Consider the following 20,659-nt stretch of genomic DNA (forward strand, 5'->3'; position numbering starts at 1 on the left):
AACAGCAAGGCTTCTTGGCAACCATTCACGGTAAAAAAAAAAAAAATGTCCTTCTCAGGGAGTCATAAAAAGCACTGAGGGAGGATCTGGACTTCTAATTATACTATGACTTGGGAGGGAAAGTCTGCCCCACCTTCCAAAGATGAGCTCATCTCACAAACAGAGGCGGATGTAAACAGAAGTGAACAATAACAACTTAAAGAAAATCATCAACAACTTTTAAATGCCCTTAGGATATATTCATTTCAGCACCTTTCACTTTTGCAGGTAAGAGAAGAGAGAAACCTGTTAATTTTTTTCTAATAAAACAGAAAATTCCCAAAGTCTGCATGATAGTAACTTCAGCGAAAACATAAGTTACTTCTCCACAATCCTGTAAATGAATATAACTCATTCCTATGATTAAAAAGTTTAAGTAGGTAAAACGGATGCCACAGGTGAACCATAACCTAAAGTCTACTCTCTCCCACTCTGGGCCTTACGTTAGATGTAATTCTAAGAGGATAAACTCATTTAAGAGCCGTACAAGACTGAAAAACAGGTCAATTAGAAGGAGGCAGGAAGAGCTGCTACAGCAGGCAGTCATAACTGAAAAGTAGACAGAATTCCAGAAACATCAGCAGGCATCACTTACTATTATTGTCCTCGTCACTGCCAACACTTTCCACAGTTGATTTTCACACCAGATTCTTCTCTAAGTATTTTACATGTATTAACTCTATGTAGGATAGAGATGAGCAGAATATCCCTTACACATCCCTGTATTACCACACAGTACACTCAGTTCTGCTCTAAAGCTTGTTTCTTCCCAGACTGATATAGGGAACAATGAGATCATAACTCGAATTTCATGTTCATTTATGTATGACTTCACTGCAAGCAATGCCAGGTAATAGCAGAATGTTGTATCCAGATAAACCCAGCTGCGTAAGGATACACAGAATGTACAAAGCCCAGCCTCACACATTTACCGCCGATCTCAGTTTCCACCAGTGTGCTATGAGCCACACCCAGCCACATCGGGTGCCCCAACTTTCCTTTTGACTTCAGATAACCCTCCTTCCACCACTGCAGAATAACTCCCAAGCTGCAACCCTTCTTCCAAGGCCTCAATCCACAGGAAAAAGTCAGGATTTTGTCAAAGTAAACTGCCATCTTTATTCTACAATTTATTTATTCCTTAACCACCTATATATGTAAAATTGTGCTACAATTTTTATTCAGTTCCTATCTTACCTTTTTAATATATCACTGGTAAAGACTGATAAAGGCTTTTGAGTGTTATGTCCCTGACCCTATAAGCCCCCCTATAAGCCACCATCCTATGCACGATTTTGCATAGGATGGTGGTTTTTAGAAATGCATATATAGGGTGCATTTCAGCAGGACTGACTGTATCATAACTCGTGTTTGTAAGGATGCCTGTGATTTAAACCAGACGGGGTTAAATTCTGATTTTCGTATCTCTTAATTATGTTAAAGGGGATCACAACATATGCAATACAATTTTAGGAAGATTCTCATTCACAATATTGACAGTTACCAAATATGGACCCTTAAGGGTCTGTTTCAGTTATGTGAAAAAATTATTCATGATAAGCTCTCTAATGGTTTTCAATAAATGAGGTGTTACTGAGCCATTCTGTACAGACCAAGAACACGGTGTTATAGAGATAGATTCTTGCAGACAGGAGGGCTTAACCATAATTGCTGATAAGAAAAAACAATTGAATTACTTTTCATTCCTTCAAATCAACAAATTTAAAAAAGACTGAATTTATCCTAAAAAAGTGTAAGATACACATAAAAATATGTACAAAGAAGTGTTATGTTATATGTAATATCATTTTAAGCAATTAAAAAAATATAAATATCCAACAATAAACAGTTTTTGAAAATCTGTAAGACAGTTAATTAAATGGGAAAATGTTTTTAAGCAATGTTCATTGGGAATGAAGACTATAAAGCAATATGTTCAACTTTGTTTAAAAGTATTTATATCTAGAAAAAAACACTAGGAGGAAAAAAGTTAACATTGGAATAGCTGCTAATTAGATATGAGAATTAGAGTAGAATAATTTTTACTTTCTTTGACTTTTCCTGTGGTACCCAAATTTTCCCCAGTAATCACATCTAATTCTACAATTAAAAATAACAATATGCAACATAAAAATAAGACTAAGGCATTTGGAGGGAAAACCTCTTTTTATCCCAATTGTAATTTCACATGTGAATCCAGCCAATAGAAAGAAGGCCAACCCCGGAACAAGGACACCGAAGGCTTCCTCCTCAAGTATTACCCTTGAAAGTATTTTTTATCTCGCAATTCAAGAGCAAACATAGTCCCCACAGGGATGTTGAAAGTATATAAATCCATTAGAGGCCAAAATATAATTTGCTTTTACTGGCTAAAACGGTCATGGATTTGGTAAAATCCAGACGAAAGAAGATTTTTTAATTATATAATTGTATACAAGCTGTCTTAATGTCTGAAAGAAATTTCCTTCTGAATGAAGAAACTGTTCTGGATAAAGCTCCTTTCAAACAAGATCCAGATGAAAGACACACAGGCAGCAATGGATGTGGGCGTAGGATGAATGTTCACTTGGGCATTTTAAATAGAAAGCAAGAAAAGAGAGACTGGTCTTCATGACCTCCAAAAGAACTCAGTAGTATCCAAATGTTCCCAACAACAACAAAGCTTGACTTCAAAAGTAATCCATTTGCCAAAAATGGTGACTCCTTCATCCTGAGTGTGCGTAATTTAATCCCGTGCACTGACCAACATCACATAAGCACTGAATGGTGAAGCACTCCGGAGTCAAGGGACAGTTTGGGACAATTTGGCTGCTCACTCACCTGTGCTTTCTGGCAGCACATTCAAATGATGCGTCCCTTTCGATTTTCAGTTTTACCTTCCTCGCGAACCACAATCTAGTAATTGGTATACAGCCGTTGCTTTAACGTGATTCTCCATTCACAAGAATGTACTGAGGATTAAGTCAGTGGTTTAGTGTGCGTGTGTGCGCGCGTGTGCAGTTTGTTTCATAAAATTACAAAGTATCTGTACCATTCAGTGTACACATCTGAATAATAACCATATTCTTGCTGCACAAAGTTTAGATGTAGTAGTCTGTTTTTTGTTTTGTTTTTTTTATTTCCAAAAATGCTGACTTCGATGAAAAACAAAACCCTTCTGTTTCAAATGTGCTTTTGTATTTTTAAGTATTGTCATAGGTTTCCTATCAAATGGAAACAAAAGCTACTGGCATCATGTTTTGTTTTGTTTGAAAGACTAGAATAGGCAAATGAACATTTTAACTATGCTGGCGTATAAGAGATCAGAAAGGAGATACCGAGTTCCAGAATAGTCTCTCAGTTTAAGTTCAAGATCCCCCTCAGAGACTCTATCATTTTATCAAATGCACGTTGATTACTTTGGAAAATAACTTTGAAATTCTTGGTTTCTGTGTCTCCCAAGTCCCTGTCTAAAATGTTGCACATATGCACCTTTAATAATTTGCAGCCAAATATTATAATCAGCAAGTAAACTGAGATACTATATTCAACGGCAAGTATTCAAAACAAAAACTACGAATTTTAATTTTTAAAAGAAGACATGCTGCAATATACATCCATCTATACGTTCCTCACGCTGACTCTGAAAGTATAGAGCACTTAGGAACTCTCAGATTGGAACCTATATTTCTTAAATTGCTGTAAGAATTAGCATATGCATAGCTCAGGGGAATACAGGCTCTTAGCATTACGGAATATAAAAAAGGGTAACCAATGTTTTCAGAGTTTACCTGGAAAACAAGCAGAAATTACTTTCTCAGGCTCTCTAGTCACTCCCTGGGCCAAATGCCAACATAATCTAAATCAGTCTTTGGCACCTTCTCATATCCCTTTTTGCATCATTGTGCCACGTCCGGTCCAAAGCCCAAAGACCTTCACTTTCCACGAACCTCCTCCTCTTATTGGTCCTTTCCTTCCAACTTCTAAACTCCCAATGCCTCCATGGGAATATTTTAACAGTGACTGGGGGATGGGGGAACTTAAACAAATGATTAATGGCTTTTAACTTTCTCTGGATTAAATGCAGTTTTAAGAAAAGTACCCAGATCTTTGTTTCTAAATACCTTATCTCTTTGGAGAAATAGCTGGGTCCAGGATTGAGGCAAGGAGAGCACAAGATAAACCTAGAATATCTTACTATGCCAGAAAGCAAGCAAGTATTCAAATATTAATGCAGACATGACAAAAGGACACAGGAGCTGCCCTAAAAGGGCTCCCACTGGACAAACGTGGGACAGTTTGAACAACAAAAAGAATGGTATGAATGAATTAGAACACACTGAATAAAAAAGGAACCATAAATCCATAGATATTCATGAAAAAGAGGATAGTGATAAGCTCATCTTTATAAAGAATGCCAGCTAATAAACACCAAAGGCATAGCAGAAATAGAAAATCCCCCTTTGCAACCACGGAGGCAATAACTGATTCAGTGAAGGATCATTAATGGAAGCTAAAACCATTAGGGAAATGGTTGCTATGGGACAGGATACTCACACAGTCTCAGAGTATCACTCCATGGGTTACTTGCCGCTTACCTAAGGATAAGCTCTGGCACACCACCTTGCTCACGTGATGGTTGGTATCATCAGTTACAGGACCACTGAACATCGTGCACATACACCAGAACTGTGTAGTATGCCTAATCTGTGTCTCATCATAAAGTAACAAACAAGTCCAGATTGTGGTACTCTCTACAAAACAACTGTTTTAGAATCTTCCAAGATGTCAGTGCCATGAATGACAGAAACAAAACAAAAACAGGGCAACTATTCTAGATTAAAGGAAACTAAAGAGACAAAGTGCAACAAATTATTGTTGAGGAATCTTAGATGAGGAGAGGGGTTCTAAAAGACACTATTGAAATAAGTGGGGAAGTTTGAACAGGTATTCAAATATTATCTATATGTGAAATAACATTTCTTGGTGATAACAGTGTTATGGGTTATGTGGGAGAATATTCTTGTGCTTTGGAGATATATGTTAAAGTATTTAGGGCTAAAGGGTTATGATCTCTACAACTAACTCAAATGTTTCAGCAAAAGGTTTTTAAAGTAAGAGAGAAAGAGAGAGAATATGTGTGTAGAGAGAGAGACAGACAGAAACAGAGATATACAGAGACAAAGCAAATTTGGCAAAATGTTAGCATCTTAAATGGCAGGCTAGCTGTAACCTATAAAAACTAGTAACCATAGTTACTTGTAGGCTGTATCCATTCCATATTAAGAGATCATAAAGGAATTTATGGTAGAAAGGAAATTGACACAAATAGGAATATAGTCCACGGGTATTAGAGCATTTAGTCCATTCTTCAAAAAACTTTTTCCAATTCATCTCTGTTCTGTAGCAATTAATGGTTGTTAGCTGGGAGGAAGAAGACTGAAAAAGAAACCCAAAGAAGCAGAAGACAATGGATAAAAATTAGCAACAGAAAAGTTCAGTTCTCCTCCACCCATTCTGAAGAATTAAGTCTCAAGGTTATAAAAAATCTGCCTTGTTTCCCGTCTTGGAAGAAACCCTGTGTGGGTGGGAACATTTCCGATGAGCCAGAAAGAGTCCCTTTGCAGGATTTATAGTGACCAAACGCCCTGACCAGGGAAGGCTGTGGACGTCACTTGGTGTCCGGCACTGGTTAAGCCTAGGACAGGGGCATGTGTCCGAAGCAAACATGCATTCTAGAACTCCAGCTTTCAGCAACTGCCTCAAACTCAATGTTTCAAACACAGTTCTCCCCACCAGACCTGCTCTCTTGTTTCTATTACCTCTTTTCTTAGTCTATTCAGTCTCAACACTGCAGCTTCATCTTTCACTCCAGTTCCCAATGGCCCGTTCTTCACACGCTCTCTTCTTTGTTCACATCCTCATGGCCATATTGGCCACAAAGTCTCTCATATTCCAGCCAGAAACGACCTCTCTTTTCTTTGTTCTTCCTCAATATTTTTGTCTGTGGCACTCTTTTAATATCTTAGCCACACAGCATTGATTCTGCATCCACTGTAGGCAAGTGCTTTGCCATGTTATCTCATTTAAAAATCACTGTAGTTTGTTATTTTATTCCTATTTTATATTAGAAATGGATACTCAGGCAGATGAAATAACTTGTCTAACGTCACCAAGTGGTAAAGCTGATATTCGGACCCCGGTTCTACTCTAATACCAAAGTGCTTCGTTATTAGTAGTAGCTTGAAACACTGTCTGCTGTCCTTAAAACCAGCATATCATCCTTAAAGGAAGGGATACCGTGTTTCCCTGAAAGGAAGACCTAGCCAGATAATCAACTCTAATGCGTCTTTTGGAGCAAATATTAATATAAGACCCGGTCTTATATTACATTATATATTATATTATATTATATTATATTATATTATATTATATTATATTATATTATTATTCCCAGTCTTATTTTACTATAAGACCGGGTATATAATATAATATAATACCAGGTCGTGTATTAATTTTTGCTCTGAAAGACACATTAAGCTGATTGTCCAGGTAGGTCTTATTTTCGGGGAAACGGTACATTTTATCCAACTCTGTGCTCTCTCCAGAGCCCAGCATACTCCTCACTCATGTTCACTGATCTATATTTCCAGATTCAGCCCAGAGACCATCTGTCTCTCTGACGTCCAGCGCACATCCCTACAGAACCAAACAGCAGTCCTCCTGGCCCTGTGTGTGCTTCCACTCCAGTGCACGCAAGTCTTAACTGCAGCCTGCATGACGGCCGCATGTGTGCCTGGATTACAGCAGGCACTTCGGGAATGTTCACTGAATGAAATGTTTACGCAAGACACAGTAGGGTTTCTCAACAGGGTGGCTATGGCTTGCTGAAAAAATGTGGACCTCATTTTTATCATTATATATACCGAGGAAAATTATTTTAGGAAAGAGTGACAAGGGGAAATGGAGGAGTACAGGTCCTGGCCCTTTGGGTCATATCCACTTCACTTGCTACCCTGGGTACGCTATGTTCTGCAGCTTCCAAATCGTAATGTATATGTAATATTGTTCAATACAAATTAGGATTCAGTAGGTCTGGAGCAGAGCCCAAGATTCTGCATTTCTTACAAGCTCCCAAGAGATGTCGATGCTGCTGAACTACAGACCACACTTTTGAGTAGCAAAAAGTTCTAGATGGTTAGAGGGAAATTAGGCCCATTTAAAGAGATATCGCATATAAACTAAAATGACAAGACATATTCACAGAGTATTAATGCTAGTTATCTCTGTGTTTCTTCTTTCTGCTCTTCTATAATAATTTCCAAGTATTCTATAATGATTCTTGCTGATGGAAATAAAAATTTTAAATGCATAAAAGAACTGTACATTTGGACATTTTCACTCTGCATGGGTATATCTTTATTTAACCAACAAACATACTTAAACAGACTAGACTTGGGAGTTAACAGGTTGGTGAATTTAGCAATTCCCTACATACTCATTTTAACTTGCAGATGAACATAAAATAGCAATTACACTTAACAAGCAGTTACCACCACAAGCATTGTTTTTCTCAGGTTCCCTTCCCTTAAAAGAAAGAGAAAGAATCCATTCAGCTGGAATACAATAAACGGCAAACCAAATTAAGGACAGAAGACAAAACAAGCAGGTGCTACACTAAACCTCTTCCAAGTGGGTCAACAGAACCGCATGCAAGTTGAAACAGAGGTGGAAATGCGTGTCTCCCAGCACAGGCAAGGTGGGCTGGGTTCCACAACAAGGTTCGATGGAATAAATTAAAGCAGCACTCACTGGGTACCTGCAAGTGAGGTAGAAGAGCCCCAATTCCAGAGCATAACAAGGAGAGATCATTAGGAAAAGGCAATTATGGGTACACATTCTGCAAGAAAACATTCCCCAAATACCCAATTCCCCTTCATTGGAGTTCCAAAGGACGCCAGGTTTATTCTGTAAGTTGTAGAAGTTGCAGCCCCAGCAGGTGGGCATTTCACACCCACTCCAAACCTAGACATTTGCCCAATCATACGTGTCTGTGACTCGGAGCCCAGCCACCTGATGGCGTAACCAGGGCGTTCCTGGTTGAAGTGGGACGAACCAGGTTCTGCACCCTCTGCTTTCCATCTCTACTCTCTTCCAACTTCCAGGTAAGTTTCTCTTGCAGGCGTCCAGTCTTCAGGCTACCATTTATTTCACCCACAGTCCTAACTGATTAGGGGCCTTAAAGAAAGACTGTGAAACGCACTGTTAAATTACCTGCAAGGATTGCAACTTAATGTCTGAAAGGCTTATATACACAACAGAACTACTAGGAAGGGGGTGGCTTCATACCTGTGAAATTTAGGCACACCAGACATTTGGCTCAACTGGAAATATGCCATTGTATCTGTTGAATTCTGTGCATCTAGTACCAGACTACTCAAGACAAGAAATCACATGCTGAGTTATTAAAAAGTGTGATCACTTGAGATTTCCAAACTAGCATCAAAATCATCATCTCAATTGGGGGAAATCTGAATCTATTTGGACTTCCTGAGATTTATTTTATTAAAATTTAGTGTTGTTTTTATTTTGAATTATATCAATGGTAGATAGCAGCGGGAGAGGGGAAAAGCACCATAAACTTCTCAGTGCTCTAAAGCCTAACAGTCTTAACATCTTAGTGGGAATTTTAAATTTAAAGCACTTAAGAGGTATGACAATAAAACAACAACAACAAAAAAAGCAATATATGGTCTTTTGCTTGGATTCTCATTTAAATGCTTTTTTACATGGTAAAGACTTGGAGGACAAATTTGGGGAATTTGACTATGGACTGTTACTAAATGATATTTGGGGATTATTGTTAATTTTGTTAGGTGTCATAACGGTATTATGTTTACTTATAGCAGCTTCCTTATTTCTTGGAGATGCATGTTCAAATATTTAGGAGTAAAATGTCATGATATATATATATAATTTATTTCAACAAAACATAATATATGTAAGTTTATACAGATGATATAAATAGGAAAGAATGCTAATAATTATTAAAATTAGATGGGTGTTCTATGGGTGTTTGTCGTATTGTAATATTATTTCTACTTTTTTTCTATATTTGAAAACTTTTAGAATTACAAGTTTAAATTTATATCAATAAAAAATATTTATGACCTTACAGTTTTATCTCCCTTGTCCTATTATCTTGACAAATTAGACTAAACTCCATCTGTAGTAGCTGATTTTCTTTCCTCCACAAGACATTCTCTCATTCCTTCCCACCACCGCGCCTGTGTGTAGTATATTCTCTCAACCTGGTATTTTCTCTCTCCAGTCACTATCCTTCTGGTGAGAGCTGACTTATTCTTTTAGGTCCATTTCAAATGTGCTTTTTCTAGGAAAACTTTCCTAACCCCCCCAACTTTATGCATCTCCCCTTTTCTGACTCTCCAGGATACTTTGTACCTCTCATCACACTTGTCATATTCGATCTTGCACAGTAAAAATTGAAGCTGACATTTACTGAGAGCTTCCCATGTGTGTGGCCCTGGTTTCTACCTATTCTCACATGCATCCTTTCATTTATCCCTTTTATTCCTACTCCACAGAGGCAGGAAGTGTTAATACCCACTTTTCACAGGTGAAGAAACAGGCTTTCAAAGGCTGATAACTCACCCAAGTCATAAGGTTAGTTAGTAAATGGCAGTTCCAGGCTTCATTCAAACGGAGCCCATCTGCTCCCAAACTCTTAAGCACTCGTGTGCATGTAATTTGCACAGTGGCCTCGTCCTTCCTTACTACATATAACTTAAGGCAGGTAGAGCACCTTATTTATTTATTCCCTCATCCAATATTTGTTGAAAAGCCACTACTGCCAGGAAAAAATAAAGTGATGAGTGAAAAAGGACAGTTTTTGACACAGATAAAAAGTAAGGAAATCTGAACAAACTATGGACTTTAGCTAATAATAATAATGTATCAATATTGGTTCATTCATTGTAACAAATGTACCATATTAATATGCTAATAACAGGGGACTTGTTATTAAGATCAGAGGGTATATGAGAACTCTGTACTGTCTTCTTCTCAAGTCTCCTGTAAACCTAAAACTGTTCTAAGAAAACAGTCTATTTTTAAAAGGGAAAAAGAGTGTGACTATGAGTTCAGTTTTCTTGCTTGGCTCACACGCTGCCTCTTACACCAATTCCCAAGAAGACTGGTCCAGGCTTCTTTCACACAGGGTGTGACCCTGAAACGTGTGGGTGGGGCCTACTTGGGGACTGAATTTGAATAAAGCTCTCCCACTGAACGTGTGGCATGTGTTTTTCAAACCTAATCTCATACATTTATATCCCTCCCCTCATTGAAAACTAATATGTTTCAGGCTCCAAGTTCTCCAGCTTAATTCACTATGTTTTAATCAATATTCCCAGGAATCGCTCGTATATCTCCTACGTCTCTAAGTCAACTCAAGCTCTTAAAGTAAGTCTCAGAAAGACTGTAGGAAGTTCAATTTCTTAAAAAACAGTGTTCGGATTCTCAGCTTATGTAGACAGCTCAAACCTAGAACTTTAGGCATCTGGACATTAACATGAATGCCTGATTCTTCCCTAAAAAAGGGAGGCAACTTTCAGATCCCCTTTCCAGGGAATTCTCTCCACTGAACTAAATGACTTTCTCCACTGCATTTGTGAGATCTGCTAGATTTCCACATATAAAAACCTTCTTATGTGGTGCTAGCCTAATAAATCACCATGAGTAACAATAACTCTTTTTTTTAGATGAAACTCCTAGAAAACTACAGACCAGCAGGAAAGACACAGAGCATAACAAATATGTAAATATTTAACAGGCAGCATTAGATAACGTTAACTGCAATAATAAGTAACAGCATTAACGGTACTTCACTGTTTATAGTGCATTTTGTAATTTAGTCTCGTAAGAGTACTGTGATATGGGAGGTAAAGATGTCACCATTTTAAAGATAAGGAAAATGGAGGCATATAATTGAAGTCAGAACTCATTTCACTCCACCACAGCTGACTTTAGTCCACTCAGGATCCTTCCAGGCATGGCTCAGTACCATCTGTGTTTTTACTCTCTCCAGCCAGAAAGACGGGAACTCTCTTGCCCTGTAATTTTCCACACTACTGCCCTCATCTCTGGAGTCTCTCTCTCTCTCTCTCTCTCTCTCTCTCTCTCTCTCTCTCTCTCTCTCTCTCTCTCTCCAGGTCATATATCTGTTCATGCATCCAATCTCCTGAGCAGAATTATATAAACCAACTCAAGACTAGGACACAGCCTCGCTCATACTTACAACCCCCCACATGTTAACACCATGTCTCCCTCAGGGGGTGCTCCCCAAACTCAGTGGCCCATGAACACATGATCGTGTGCTGCAAAGCTTACCCATGGACAAAAGACATGAAACAAAAACCTGTCCTGCTCTGGTTCTTGAAAACTAATGAGACGTTCAAGATGACTTTTTTCCCTGACCTTAAAGCAAAATAAATTATGATCCTGTTTTATAAAATGGCAGACAACCATAAATAGAAAAGAGAGTTTTGTTTTCCCCGAGTCCTCAGCTAGGCCTCCGATTGAGGGCCAAGAACATTTGGGGAATGTGCCACAGGTCTTGGTTTTCATCCAGATTCCAGAAAAAGGGGAGAGGAAAATAAATTTTGCCATCCATATCGCTTGAGTTCCTCTTACAGGAACCCCCCTTTACAAAATAACACTTAAAATCTGCTATGTGTATTTCTCTTTGGTCAGCCAAGGTGACCATTTTGTTATTAGAACCTTTGATTCTCAGAATCTAAATCAAATGAAAAGTCAAATATTTTTAAAGATCAAATTATTAAATAAAAAAAAAGTCTTCTCTGTCCCCTCGTACGAAATATAAAGCTCCTGACATGGCATAGAGAGTGACTAATTCAGAGTTAACTGCTGCTGCCTAAAAGGAAACCAAAGGCTTCCAGTGCACCCAGCCATCACAGAAGTTGCTGAAAGAAACAGTTCACTGAATAGTACTTCTGTGTCTTCAAAGTTTTAATATGTCCAACGGTAGAAAGCTAAAACCATTTGGATCAAAGAGGCTAAAATTCAATGCTTGCTTTGTTTGTTTTTCACCAGAATAACCAAAACTGAATACAGTTCACCAAGGTTTTAAATTTCTGCTTCACTGTATTTTTCCTCCAGTGTCCAACTATGAAAGAGACTTAAAAAATAATAAAATGTTTAATTCTACCATCAGTAACAAACACGTGCTTTGAATTTTTTATTAGGAGTGAAAAGATAGGGTGTGTAGAGCTATCAAAACCCTTCCTTGTATATACAATGGCATATATTATACTACATAATCAAACACCACAGAAATAATTAGAAATGCCCTCAAATTTTACAGTCAATGAAATGCTCCTCTGCCCTCATCAGAAAAGTGATCACAAAATATCAGAGAAGACGAGTTAGGGGTGTGTGTGTGTGTGTGTGTGTGTGTGTGTGCGCGTTAACGTACACACTTATGGGTACTCATTGGCGTTGTGTCTGGGGGTGGGATTAATGTGGGGGAGGGCAAGCATCAGAGTTGGAACTCATAAAAAGTGCCTTAGCTGTCTCCTAGGACCTAAGACTCCACTTGCCCCTTTGCTCTTCCACCCTTTGCTCCAGGTCGTTGATCATTTAACAACAGGCATCTTTGCCCTCTGGCTCCTGTTTGGGTTTGGCCAATGGAGAGGTTCTCCCAGGAGGGCACCCCAGGAGGGAAGACGAGGGAGAACAATTCCTGCCCCACAAGGTCCTCTCTGGTCATCAGTTCTGTCAGGTGACCACTACACGGAGCTCTCTGTCTCCCCGAAGCTGCTCCCTCCCGCACCCCTCAGGCTCCCAGTGGAAGGAGCGTGGCTGCTGCAAGCCCCAGGGCACTGCATTGCTCTATGTGGTCCCGTACGCTCGGCCCAAGTTCCCAATCTGAATGTGCCACCTGTTCCCTGATGGGACCTGGACTGACAGGTACACCTAACACCTTTGAATACTCACCTAACAAGAGAGTGCCCTGTAATTAGTACCGTTTTGATCTGGCTTTTATGGCAACCTGGCATCAATTATGTCAAAGAAGAGTCACTCTACAATAACACTTCAGGGCCTTTTAAAGCTCACTGTTTCGGCTGGTATACTGACATGTTTTTGTTTGTTTTTAAATCTACAAACTGTCATCATCTCCAATAGACTACACTGTAGAGGAAATATAGTTGTGGCTTACATGATCCTTTTTTCCAGCCTTATTGAGGTATAACTGACATTTAAAATAGTGACATATAAAGAGTACATCGCGATGATTTGATATACATTGTGAAAGGATTCTCCCACTAGTTAATTAACATATCCACCACCTAACATTTATCCAATTTTTTGTGTGAGAAACTTTAACTTCTATTCTCTCAGCAAATTTCAATTATATAACACAGTGCTATCAACTATAGGCGCCATGCTTTCCATTAGATCTTCAGACCTTATTCATCTTATAACTGAAAGTCTGTAACTTTTTACGGTCTCCCGATTTTGCCCACCACCCAGCCCCTGGCAACCACTTTTCTACTCTCTGTTTCTATGACTTGACTTTTTGAGTACACATATAAGTGATATCATGTAGTATTATCCTTCTGTCTGACTTATATCACTAAACATAATGCTCTCAAGTTCCATCCACGTTACTGCAAATGGCAAGATTTCCTTCTTTCTCATAGCTGAATAATATTCCATTGTATATACGCATATATGTGTACATGTGCTTGTGTATGTATATGTGTGTGTATATATAATATATATGAATATATGTGAATATATATAGATATATATATATATCTTCTTTATCCATTCATCTGCTGACAGACATTTAGGTTGTTCTGTATCTAGACGATTGTGAATAATGCTTCAATGAACATGGGGGCACATATATCTTTTTGAGTTAGGTGTTTTCATTTTCTTCAGATAAATACCCAGAAGTGGAATTGCTCGATCATATGGTATTTCTATTTTTAATTTTTTGAGGAACCTCAAAACCATTTTCCATTGCGGCTGCACCAACTGACAATCCCGCCAACAGTGCACGAGGGTTTCCTTTTCTCCACACCCTTGCCAACACTTGTTGTCTCTTATCTTTTTGATGACAGGCATTCTAACAGGTGTGAGGTGATATCTCACTGTGGTTTTGATTTGCATTTTCCGTGATGATTAGTGATGTTGAGCATCTTTTCATGTACCTCTTGGCCATTTTTAAGTCTTCTTTGGACAAATGTCTATTCAGTTCCTCTGCTCGTTTTATCAGGGTTGTTTGTTTTTTGCCACTCAATTGAATGAGTTCTTTATATATTTGGGCTATTAACCCCTTATCTGACATATGATTTGTGAGTATGTTCTCCCATTTTGTAGGTTGCCTTTTCATTTTGTTGATCATTTCCTTTGCTACGCTGAAGCTTTTTAGTTTGATACAGTCCCACTTGCGCAAGTGAGCCTTTTAAAAATGTAAGTTGGATCAAGTAAGCTCTCTGCTCAAAACCCTGCCATGTCTCTCAGAAATAAATATTTTAGGTCCCTATTCTGCTTTGTCGTACCCTTCATGATCTGGCCCTCATTCCACCCCTGTATTTTATTTTATTTTATTTTATTGGTTTCACCTCCATATCACTCTTCCCTTTGTTCACTCTGCTCTAGCCTCCAGGGCTGCTTTATTATTTCTCAAACGTGCCAGGTTGGCTCCCACCTAAGGGACTCTGCCCTTGTAGTTCCCTCTACCTAGAATGCCACCTCCTGGGTCTTCATATCAGATCCCTGCTCACCTGTCTCAGCTCTAGGAGGCCCGTGCCCATCACTACCTTTTAAGCAGCCCTGTCTTGCCTCTAGCCCTCTCTCTTCCCTTGGTTTTTCTTCATTGTGCTTATTATGCTGACATATATTTACTTATGGTCCATTTCCTCCCATGAGAATCCGTGGTCCCAGAGATCGGGGACCTGGCCCTGATCTGTTAGGATCACCGCTCACCCTACTGCCCAGAACCGTCAGTGGCATACAGATAGCACTCACTAAATACTTGTTGAATAAATGAATTAGTTTGTGAGGGCAAAATAAAAAGAACTGTTGGTCTGCTTTCTTAATGACTGCAGCTACATTTCCCATGACAAGCAGTTGTTCAGTGGCCATCTTTTGATGATGTAATAGAAGGGACTCTGTTTAAATTAAAAGATGAGTTTATGGAATAACGTGCCATCTTACATGAGGATTTTCCACATTGCACATGAAAACCAGTAGAGTACTCAGTAAGCAATCAAAAATATGAATACATTTAAATGACTGTTTAAACCAAGAGAGCAAAAATTTTCTATAAAGGGCCAAACAATAACTTACACTCTGTAGGCCACAGAATCTCTGTCACAACTATTCAACTCTGCTGGTACAACATGACAGCAGCCATAGACAACACATAAATGAATGGGCATAGCCATAAATAACACTTTATTTATGGACACTGAAATATGAATTTCATATAATTTTCAGGTGTTGTGAAATATTATTCGTCTTTTGACTTTTTTTTTCCCACTATTTAAAAATGTGAAAACCGTTCTCATGTGGGTAGTATAAAAACAGGCAGCAGGATAGTTTTGGCCTCTGAGCTATAGCTGGCTGACCCCTGGTTTAAATCATTTCTAAGGGTGGCTTTCTTTCTTTAGATAAAACGTGTCTAGCCCATGGATCTGCTGGATATCTACAATTAAATTAATCATGGAATAACTGCCTTTGTTAAAGAATAATAAGCTGGTAAAACAGCTTATTGGGTGAATAAACATTCCTAATTCACTCTTCTCCTAGTAAGACTGTCTTTCACCTAGATTTTGGTCATTTCAAACACAAGTTCTGTTAGTATCTTTCCCCTCAATTAAGTATTTTATTTTTCATCCTAGTAAAAAAGAGCTGTCCTAGTCCTTCTTCCTTTTTCAGAACTGTAACAAAATCTTAGGACAGAGAAGAGGACGGCTTCCCAGGTTTGGGAGCAAGGCAGATTCCAGCATAATGTTTTATGATTAACTGTACAATGTGCTGCTTACACTCTGCTTTCAAGTACTTTCAAACACACCCTGTTGTGTGGGCTCTGGAATGAGAACTATTTTGATTGCAGGTGCTGCTAGAATTCAGGGTCATCTGTCCCCAAGAGCCAAAAATTTGCTGAGGCCAGGCTGGGAGAGGGCAGGGCCAAAACATGTTATTTCATAACTTAAAGCAGAAGATTTTAAGTTTTGCTCAGTTATAATAATAGCCTCCTATCTCTTACATAGTAGCAATATACGAAAATAAGGAATTTCAAGAACTCTTCGTGGTATTACTCAGAAGAGTCGACTAAACATAGGAAGAGCTTTAATTACATGAAAGATGTCTATTTGACCCTAGGTAATAAACAGTAGAGAATGGGAACACTTGGCTTTAGGTATCCAGATGTTTTAAATATCCTGCTGTTCAGTGTCCCAGAAACCCGATCAAGAAAGAATAAAAAAGAAAAGTTCTCAACATTTACTCACCTCATTTTCTCCAAGCCTAGGAGACATGGAACAAACCCAAAACTTATTATAACCTAATTAATTACAGACTACACTTGACCTACCCATTTTTAAAGCAGATCTATTGAAATGTGAAGTGGAAAAAAAAATTAAGTTATTTGAAACACCCCTCGTGCTCTACTTCCTGAACAATTTCCAAGTATATCAAATTCAAATGAACAAGCCAAAGCAAGCCAATGGTTTTCCAACTCCTACTGTAAGTAAAACACCCTACAGATTTACTGGGAACAACAGGGATTAAATTAAGCTTCACTTAAATTCCAAGCTGCCAGGGACAGTCTTCTGAGAAAGGAGACTTGGCTTGAAACCCTGGCTTCTCACACACACGGTCCAATCCACACCAAAGACAGCCATCCACAAAGCCATCCTCTCCCAGCAGGATCTCCTCCATTCTGGTGAATTTAGGACTACCCACGTAAATGAAAGTTGACGCATTGAATCATAGAAAGTTGTAAGATAAATGCCTCTGCTTCATCTCACACTCTTCACTGAGTTTCTGAGGGAAATGAAAATGCTGACAAGGCGTGCAGCTTCAAACAAAAATGATCAGAAATGAATGACTAACCCAAGGAATCACCACTGTAGTTGCCAGGCAATCCTGTGAGTATTCAAAGAAACACATTCTTTTTGGGAAGATCAGGGTACCACTGAATCACTCTCTTCCAGACATCCAAGGAGACTGATGCTGAAACCAGGTGATGGAGGCAGGAGGCAGTTTCCCTGAACAGTCTTGACTTCTGCTTGTATGAGGCAGCTAGGGCTGTCCTGGCAAACTACCACCGACTGGGTGGCTTAAACAACAGATTTATGTGTTCGAGACCAAGGTGTCAATATCATGGTGTTGACAAAGTTGGTTTTTTTCCTGAGTCCCTTTGACTTACAGATGGCTGCCTTCTTGCTGTGTCCTCATGTGGTCTTCCCACTATGTATGTGTGTCCAAATTTCCTTATCTCATAAGGACACCAGTCATATTGGATTAAGGCCCACCTTTATGACCTCATTTTAACTTAATTACTTCTTTAAAAATGCTATCTCCAAATATACAGTCACATTCTAAGGTGCTGATGGTTAGTTAGAACTTCAATATATGGATTTGTGGGGGTGCAGAGGGGACACAATTCAGCCCCTTACCTGGCTGGAACCACTTCCATGAAAGCTTTATTTCTGTTTATTCTTACCAGTGTCAGAGATTAGACTTATGTGTAATAAACTGATAACTGAATTCTCACTTGTTTGAAAATTAACTATCTTTCTTTTATAATGAAAAGTTACTACATTCAACAATGTTCCAACACCACTATGATTTTGATTACAAAAAAAAAAAAAAAAAAAAGCAACATGTCATTTTCACCGACTTTATGAAATACTTCACTATATACCAAATCCAAGCATAAAGAAAAGTCTTTGGGGGTAGGGGCACACCCAAAAGATTTCCACTAAATACCAGCTGCCAGCCCACATTTTAAAAGCAATGTGTACTGTAACAAACACCCAACCCAAGGAAAAACCAGGACATTCACTTGACATCCATCATAACAGAACGCAAGTGTAAAAAAAATACATTCTCACTCATGTCACGTGCCTTTTCATGCAGACATTGATGTCTCTGCATGAAGGATTACCAATGCTGGGTTAATCTGTACTGCCTGCTCCTAATACTAAAAAGGGTTTTAAAAAAATAACACTATTAGAGACCAATCCTTTATTCAAACCAGGTGTATGACCAGGAATATCATCAGCAAAATGTGGCATTTTTAGGTCCTTTATTTAAATGATCATCAAAGCCCTTTTAAAAAGAAACATCAAAAAACACTCTCATTTCAATGAGGTTAATCTTAATTTAAGCCTTCTAATAATTTATGACCTTATAAAAATTTACGTCCCCCAAATTCGACCATGCTATTCATTAATCCCATAAACACTTGCTGAGACGGTACTACGCAGCAGGCAGTGTTCTGGGTGTTCAAGATACATCACTGAACAAACAAAACCCCTGCGCTCATGAAACTGACACTCCGGAAAGACACACACATCACGTCCTCTACTGCCCTCCCAACACAGTGCCCCTCCCATCTTCCCGGAGGGCGCATGTATCTGCAGCCTCCTAGTTTCCCAATGACAAAAGTTATGAGCTATTTTATGTTTTTCCCATTCCTTCACATCCTCCTGGGCTCTTTGATCACCATTTCAACCCTGCCACCTCTGCCTGCCTTTCCTGATAGAGTAACATTATCACTATCTACCTAAAAACCCCATCTAGGAATGAGATGACCCTACTTCCTCCCCAGGCACGCCTTGCCACTCATCAAACCCTGTTCATCCCACACCTGGAATCCCTCCCCAGTCTCTTCTGGCCTCTCCATTCCCACCACCACAATCCAGGTCATTCTCCTTCTCAGCTGGCACCACATCCTCTCTAGAAGATGAAACCCATACAGCAGGAACAACGAACCACCCACTTTTGAATCCCTAGCTCCTGGCAAACAGAAGGAACTCAATAAACATGGGAAGTCAATCCTCCTGCACCTGGCATTCTAGGCCCCTTCAAACATGGCCCCACTTTCCATGTGTTGCCCATCGTCAGTCCCTCCCCACCACCCACATCCTCCTGACTTCACAGACACGTCCATTTGTCTTTGAACGCCTCCGTGCACACTCCTGCCTCCACTGGTTCACACCACTTCCTCTCCCTGAAATGTCATCAACTCTTCCCCCACCTGTGTGCCTTGGAATGTCTAAATCAACACTGTAGGCCTGACTCAGAAAGGAAGAATGACTTGCTCCTTTACTTATGTTTGCACAGAACTCTGGACACACTGCAATAAGTCAATACACTTTGTTTTCTCTCTGTCTCCTCAAAAGACCGTGCGCTCTGAGGGCAGGGCTTGTGGTTTTTTGTTTGTTTGTTTGTTTTAATTTTTTAATCCCAGTGACTGCTTTTCAGGAGATATTAAGTGCCTCTTGAAAGCAACTTATTCATTCATGCAACACATATTTATCAAGCACCAAACCTCCACTGAGCACTATTCTAGATGATGGGAACATATCAGTGAACACAAACAAAACAAAACAAAACAATCCCTGCCTTTGGAATTTATATTTATAAATTTATGTTTATATAAATTCCTCTTGGGATTTGCATTATAGTGGGGGGGAAGCTAATAACTTAAAACGTAAGTAAAGTATGTTGTGTTACAAAGGGATAAGTTCTATAGGAAAAACTAAAGATGGATAAGGATTTGGGGGAGATGAGCAGGAAGGTTGGCAGTTATCAGTACATCATTCAGGGTAGGTAGAGTAGGTTTCACATACAGGGTAACATTCATTCAATAAGAGAAAAAGCTAGCCATGTGGCTATCTGAGGGAAGAAGAAAGAGGCAATGTCAAGTCTCTTGGGCAGAAATATTCCCAGTGTGTTCAAAGACCAGTGTGGTGGAGTTAGCTGAGGGGAGAATATGAGGAGAAGAGGTCAGAGAGGAAAGCAAGGGCACCACATAGAACATTCTGGGCAATCATAAGGACTTCATCTTTTACTGTGAGGACAAAGAAATCTCTGCAAGTTTTGAGCACAGGACTGCCGTTATGTGATTTCCCTTTTAACAGAACCACTCTATTGAGACTAATGTATGGAAGGACAAGAACAGTATTAAGGAAAGCAATTAGGAGGTCCCTGGAATGATCCAGGTGAGACAGAATGGTAGGTCAGGGTGGCAACAATGGATATTTTCTGAAGATCAAGTCAATAAGCCTTTCTGATGGACTGGCCCTTGGACACAGGTCTACATTTCTTCCTTTTCATAGATAATGATGAAGCCCCAGCTTAGCCCGTCTCCTCAATCCTACATGGCTGTGAAAGTCTCAAATTTGTTCTTCCCATTCACAATTCTCTCCTCTCTTCATCCTACAAACTGCAGCAGGATTGGTATTCAGCATGGTACTCAGGACCTGGTCACCGGGGATTTCTCATCAGAGTACAGACCTGCTCCAAAGCCCTACAACTACATCAGTCTCCTCAGTTTTTGTTATTAATGATACCCAGT

General features: G+C 39.3%; 1 protein-coding gene across 14 annotated transcripts in view; it reads right to left on the reverse strand.

Annotated features, from left to right (window-relative positions):
• APBB2 (amyloid beta precursor protein binding family B member 2) overlaps positions 1-20,659 on the reverse strand; it is a 331,632-nt gene that overhangs the window by 231,702 nt on the left and 79,271 nt on the right. The gene's annotated exons all lie outside the window — the stretch shown is intronic.

The sequence above is a fragment of the Rhinolophus sinicus genome, linkage group LG02, assembly GCF_036562045.2.
Source record: "Rhinolophus sinicus isolate RSC01 linkage group LG02, ASM3656204v1, whole genome shotgun sequence".
Lineage (NCBI taxonomy): Eukaryota > Metazoa > Chordata > Mammalia > Chiroptera > Rhinolophidae > Rhinolophus > Rhinolophus sinicus.